The sequence below is a fragment of the Eumetopias jubatus genome, unplaced genomic scaffold (genome assembly GCF_037043125.1).
Source record: "Eumetopias jubatus isolate StellerSeaLion01/CBP00866 unplaced genomic scaffold, mEumJub1_p1.0 scaffold_5, whole genome shotgun sequence".
NCBI classification, from domain to species: Eukaryota; Metazoa; Chordata; class Mammalia; order Carnivora; family Otariidae; genus Eumetopias; species Eumetopias jubatus.
The window spans coordinates 57,697,353-57,704,176 of NW_028274811.1; the positions used below are offsets into that span (position 1 = coordinate 57,697,353).

Below are 6,824 nucleotides of genomic sequence, written 5' to 3' on the forward strand. Positions count from 1 at the left end.
GAGGGGTTCCATCATCCCTTCTCCACCTGGGATCATGACCTGAGCTGAAAGCAGATGCTTAACGACTGAGCCACCCAGGCGCCCCAAGCCTGTGCCTTTAATACTTCTCTCGGAGATCCTGCCCCCTGAGCTCCCACTACTCTAAAATTTTGATTCCCATGCCAGGTTCATTTGAAGAATACAAATAAAAGAAGAGCAATAAGAAGTTTGGCATTTCCTGGTGCCCCAGCTGCTCCCTGATGGACGAGTATTTAGGGCTGTCCGGGCACTCTCTCAGGGATGGGAGGAGGCTCCTGGCGTGGGGCAGGAACGACCTTCCATAGTTACAAAACCTCCATGTGACCCTCCAAAGGGTCCCTTCTGAGGTCTGGCAGTGTTCAAGCAGGTCCACTGGTGGCCTCCTCTAAGACCTGCCCCAGAGCTGGAGCAAATGAATAAAGACGTTGTCGTAAAGATAATCACCGCACACTGAGCCCTCAGCTGTGTGCCAGGCACTTAACGTTCAACTTGTGTGGTGACCCTCCAGGGTGGGACTCTGACTGTCATCTTCACTCGGCAAATACGGAGGTGGAGGTCAAGGAGCTTACCCCGAAGTGGTACCGCTAGACAAGGCCCAGCCAGCGTCAGGATGGAGGGTCGCAGCTCTGTGCAGGTGACGCCCTGTGCGACACTGCTTCCAGCCAGTCATTCTGCTGAGGAGGAGGAGGAATGGCAGCTCTGGGCCCGAGCGTCACCACACACTCCCCCACGCGGTACCCGCCGTCAGCCAGGGCCACTTCTCTCTACGGACAATCACGTGGACACAGAATCGTAGGTGAAAGGCCTGCCCCTCCTCCCTAACCCCAGTGTGAGAGAAAGACCTACCAAGTAGTAAGAAACAAAACAAAACCAAATAGCCTCAGGGGCCCAGGAATTAACTCATATAATTGGAACAACTTAATTCCTCCATGTTTATTCTAGGCCTACTATTTGTTTGTGACCCATGCCTTCCAGGAGTGTGAACTGTCATTTAAGAGATAATATATGGCAGAATTAGAAAATACAGCACAATATTTCATGAAGTGATTAATCATATCAGAGACTTGAACTCTGACATAATAACAGTTATCATTTTTTGCTCATGATCTATGTGCCTTATTTAGATGGGGTATCTCATGTAATCTTCCCCACAGTCCTCAGAAAGAGGTTCTTATTAAGTCTGTATTAAAGATGAGGGGACAGATGCTCGGATACAAAGTGACTACCCGCCAAGGCCAGACAGCTAGTAAGTAGGAAAACCTGGGTTTGAACCGGAAAACTGGGGTTACCCAGCTCTTACACATGCCCAGCTCTTACTGCCTCTCCCTGAAACCAGTTCTCCGTGCTGTGCATCCTCTGGCAGGGGAAAGATGTGCATTGCTTAGGATTATAAAGAAAGGCCTCATGAAAAAAAATGATATTTGAGGGGCGCCTGGGTGGCTCAGTTGGTTAGGCGACCGCCTTCGGCTCAGGTCATGATCCTAGAGTCCTAGGATCGAGTCCCGCATCGGGCTCCCTGCTCAGCAGAGAGTCTGCTTCTCCCTCTGACCTTCCCCCCATCTTGTGCTCTCTCTCACTCTCTCTCTCAAATAAATAAATAAAATATAAAAAAATATTTAAAAAAGAAAAAGAAAAAAATGATATTTGATAGACCTTGAGCCAATAAATCAACCACCAGCTCATCTTTATTAACCACTGCGTATAGTACTGGAACAATGTAAATAGACAGTAGGACAGTAAATGCTTTTTTTAAATCTTTTTTTTTAACTTTTATTTATTTAGGTAAGTAATCTCTACAGCCAACATGGGGCTCGAACTCCTGAGATCAAGAGTTGCACACTCCCCTGACTGAGCCAGCCAGGTGCCCTGACAATGAATGTTTTTTGAACTAAAATATTTTGCTTAACTAAGAGTTAGCTATTGAAGGGTAGGGGTGTGTGTGTGTGTGTGTGTGTGTGTGTGTGTGTGTGTGTGTGTGTATAGACATGAGGGGGTGGAGAATGCTGTTTGGAGGGCATGTAAATTTGCCAACAATGAGCTCAACATGTGTTGGGGAAACTGAAAAACCCGGAATGTTGAAAATGGAGAGTTCACTCAGTCATTCAGCAAAGAGTTCTTGAGTACCTACCAATGTGCCAGGCACTGTGTTTGAGGTTAGGGATACAAATATGAGTAAGACACAACCCCAGCCTTCAAATGCTTCACAGTCTTGAGGCCGGGGCGGGGGGGGGGGGGGGTTGGTGGGAGGAGACAGACAGGTGCAGATGGGGACACAGATGTGTGCCATATAGGCTTATAAATGGCTTAAGAAGGGTCTGGAGAAAGAGCTGAGGGTGCATAGAGGGAGAACTGATGGGGCATGCGATAGAGAAGTTGAGCAAGGATGGTCAGGCCCCTACAGGCAGTGAGATGGAGAGGGCAGGGGGTGGGGTGAGCCTCGAGAATGAGGAGATCCTTGGCAGATGACAGCAGCTGGGTCATTTCAGTGACACAGGTGAAGCCTGGCCAGACTCCTCAATTGCACAAGCACTCTCAGGCCATGAACAGATAGATGCCTTCAGAAACGATCCTGCTGTAAGATTTACAAGACAGCTGTTTTCTGTGTTTTCAGACAATTTCCGAGAAACACTTATGCATATATCTTTCTTTTAACTCCCAGTGACCTCATCATAGAAAAGAATAGGAAAAATGGTCATGCTCTTAACCTTTCTGCATAGTTTTCTTCAGCATCAGAAGTCATTCTATAAATCTTCACAGAGTGCCTTCTACATGCCAGACACAGCAGTGAATTAAATCCCTGACTTCATGAAGCTCACATTCAAATGGGGGCCACAGACACAGCCAAGGGAAAAAACATAGGTATACAAAATGTGAGGGGGCAACATGCAAAGGGAAGAAAGCAGGGAAAGGGGAGAATGATGTTGGGAGGGCTGTTCTCTGGGGGACGGCTCTGATGGAGTGACAGGGAGCCAATACCTGCAGGGGGACGAGGGGAGAAGAAACTGCTGAAGTGGGAGAGTGCTCGGTGTATTCTAGAAACAGCCTGGAAGCCCGCTGGACTGGAGCAGAGTAAGCATGGGAAAGGGGAACCCAGAGGAGCTAGGGGATAGATCCTGCAGGAGGCTTTGGCTTTCCTTCCACCTGAGGTGGTAGCTCAGACAGTAGGAGCAGAGATATGCAGGGGTCTGGTGTAGATCTTAAGGATCCCTTTGGGACAGAAAGCAGGAGACCGGGTGGGCTGGGGAAACCAGTAGGAGACTATTGCAACAGCCCAGGTAAAGGAGCATGATAGTTGGGACTAGGGTGGTAGCAAGCAGAATTTGTGTGATGATCTTATTCTAGAGATATTCTGAAGTCTAAAAGGATTTGCTGATGGATTAGGTGGGAGAGAGTGAGTAGTCGAGGATGATTCAGATTCCGAGGATTTGGGCCAGACTAACTGGGAAAACTGCCATTTATTAAGACGGGAGGACTTCTTGAGGTTGGAATTCAAAAAATTTGATTTTGGACCTGTTAATTTGAGGTGGCTGTTAGGATACATGAGCCATGAGTTCAAGGGAGAGGCCAGAGCTATATGGGAGTGGTGTTTCTGTTGTTAAGAGGGGAGGGGACCCAGGACGCATGTGCAGGGTTGGCCCAGGTGGGAGCACGGGCGGCTCACCCATTGTCAGGAGAGGGAGGTCAGAGGCTGTGGTGGGTGGATTTGTTGGTGGAACATGTGAATGTTCTCTTCTGACTGCTAATCTTTTCCTCTAGCTGTTTGTATGTAGTAATGGCGCTGTTTTCATGAATTCTAAGATGCAAATTTCCATATTCTTGCACCCATGAAATTGGAATAAATCTTTTTTTTTTAAGATTTTATTTATTTCTTTGACAGAGAGAGACACAGCTAGAGAGGGAACACAAGCAGGGGGAGTGGGAGAGGGAGAAGCAGGCTTCCCGCGGAGCAGGGAGCCCGATGCGGGGCTCAATCCCAGGACCCCGAGATTATGACCTGAGCCGAAGGCAGAAACTTAACCGGCTAAGTCCCCCAGGTGCTCCTGCAATAAATCTTAAAATCAAAGCATTTAGTTGTTAGTATTTACAGTCAACCCTTGAACAACGTGAGGGTTTGGGGCACAAACTCTCATCCCCCACATAGTCGAAAATCCATGTATAACTTCTGGCTCCCCCAAAACTTAACTATTAATAGCCTACTGTTGACTAGAAGTCTTACCAATAACACAGACAGTGGAGTAACACATATTTTGTATGTTATATGTATTATATACTGTATTTTTACAATAAAGTAAGCTGAAGAAAATGTTAAGAGAATCATAAGAAGGGGAAAATAGATTTACAGTGCCATACTTTACCAAAAAAAAATTTATCGAAAAATGTGTGTATAAGTGGACCCGCACAGTTCAAACCTGTGTTGTTCAAGAGTCAACTGTATTCTCTCTGCAACAGAGAAGAGTTTACATCAAAGGTGACTCAGATTCACTTTCCCTTGGGCCTAACTAGAGTCGTCCATTGGAGAGGCGGCCAAGCAGGGCCCTGCAAATGCTGTTCACCTTGTGAGCCAAAGGGGAGATGTCAACATTTTCAGTAAGAAACTTGGGGCTGTAGCTATCTCTCTGGTACAGATGCATCCAGCCCAAACTTCTGAAGAAGGGTCCGGGTGCCTGGAGAGTGGGGGAGGGAGGCTGGCCCTCTGCCCGCAAGCTACAGAGCTGACTGTTCTTCCTCAGGGGAATGTGAGAGACCAAGGACAAGGCAACTAACACTCGGCCCATACCTGAACCCGGGCAGTGAGGCCTGACTCAGAGACCAAGTGCTTCCTTCAGTCAGATAAGATCTTGGCCCCACATCCTGTGTGGTCAAGACAAGGAGAAGTCCAAGGGTCTGAGAACAGGGAACTGTGTCACAGCATAGCTCTTGGGGTTACTTCAGCTTTATTGAGTGCTAGCAGGAGGCCTTTACTTCTTGGTTAAGTGGAGCTGGGGCCCCAGTCCCCCTTTTCTGTAGCTGGAGTCTAGGAATGGTGTGGGAGATTCTCATTGTCCAAAGAGTTGAGTGCTTACCATATGCTGTGCTAGCTGATCACTGGGTGCACAGGACAGGCAAAACCCAGACAGGGGCCTCGCTCTCAGAGCTTACATCTAGTCAGGGAGATGTAGCCATAAAGTAGTCATATATATATTTTTTTAAAACTGTAAAGAAACTATGTGCCAGAACATGTTCTGAGCACTTTACAAAGATTAACACCTGTAGTTTGTACAATAATCTAAGAACCAGGTGCTATTACTATCATCCCTGCTTTACAGAAAAGAAAAACTCAGGCACAGAGAGGTTAATTATCTTGCCCAAGATCACAGAGCTCCTGAGTGGCAAAGTCGAGATTCAAACCCAAGCAGTTTTGCCCGGGGGTGTCCTCGCTCTTAACCAATGAGGCCATGCTGCCTCTCGAGTTACTTTGTCTAGCACAGTTATACTGAAACGCAAAGTCCCTTTGGAGATGGAAATGACGCATCCTGGAAGGAGGGCTTTTGGCATCTGACAAGCCAGCGGCAGCTTTGAAGATGACTGGGGAGACTGCTGCTCACTGAGCAATAAGGAATTTGCAGTGGGCACTTCCGTGGTGTGTATTAAACCTTAGGCTTCTCCTCCCATTGTCTTCACAGCTCCCTCCTCTGTGCACTCCGCCACCTCCTCCTCACTTTGCCTCGCCTTTGATGCTTTTACTCTGCCCGCTCAAGCTTTACTGTTGCGGGGCACAGGCTTATTTTTCTCTTCGACCATGCCGCTGCAGTGTCCTTGGCTAAATCCGGCAGAGGATTACACCCAAGGGAGAGCCCAGTCAGTGGACGGGGCAAGGGACAGGGGAAGAGAAGGAGAGAAAGATTGGAAACCAGAAATTAGGAACGGAAGCAGCTTTAGACCAAGACTGTGTCTACCCTGGCCAAGAGAAGAGAGTCCTTGCAAAATCTTGCCTATTGCATGGACTGGTTCAATGGCCTGCAACTTATTCAGGACTCAGCGCTTTTATAAAACTGAGTGTTCCTTTAGTACTTTCCGTTTTTCCAAACCCATTTGTAGTCCTCATCTCCTTTAGCTCCAACTGCAACCCCCGGGGAGGTATTCCTGGCAGAACACAGCCGGCTCCCAAATGGTCTTCAAAGCCACAGTGTGACTTGTCAGACGCTAAGATTGCACACTCCTGGGTGAGTCATTTGCATGTCTAAAGTGAGTCTCATTTCAGAACAGCTGGGCTGAACTGCGGCTACGTAACAGGGCGGTAGAGCTGGCAGGACAAAGCTGGGATCCTTTGTGCTTTAAACTCCGCGCTCTCCCACTCCATCTGTCTCCCTTTCAGAGGAGGAAGACAAGACAGTCTCAGATGCAGTGCATTCAGGGATGCAGACCTGAATCCCTGGACACACCTGCTTGCCCCGTGGGCTCCAAAGCCAAGATTGGCCTGGCCTTATTTTTTTTTTTCCCCCTAAGAAATAAACACCAAATTTCTTGTTAGAGTGCAAACATTCAGGGAAGCTTCTGGTAACTCAAGCACATACTGGTTCAAGGAACGCGGCCACTGTAAGGTTAGGAGTTTGGCATCTGTGTCTGAACGTGCCTCTGAAACATGTTATTTCTAACACGAGGGCAGTACTGGTCTCTATTTCATAAGAAATCGTGAAAGTGAGTTAATAACTCAACATGTGCTCGCTTGGGCAGCACATACACTAAAAATCTGAACCGTACAGAGGAGTTTAGCAAGGCCCCTGCGCTAGGAAGACAGGCCAATTCGTGAAAAGCGTTCCATATAG

General features: G+C 47.7%; 1 non-coding gene across 1 annotated transcript; it reads left to right on the forward strand.

The window, feature by feature from the left end:
* The first annotated feature begins 6,716 nt into the window (after positions 1-6,716).
* LOC114217673 (U6 spliceosomal RNA) lies at positions 6,717-6,824 on the forward strand. Its single transcript, XR_003611014.1, has one exon. It is a non-coding gene; the product is annotated as a U6 spliceosomal RNA (small nuclear RNA).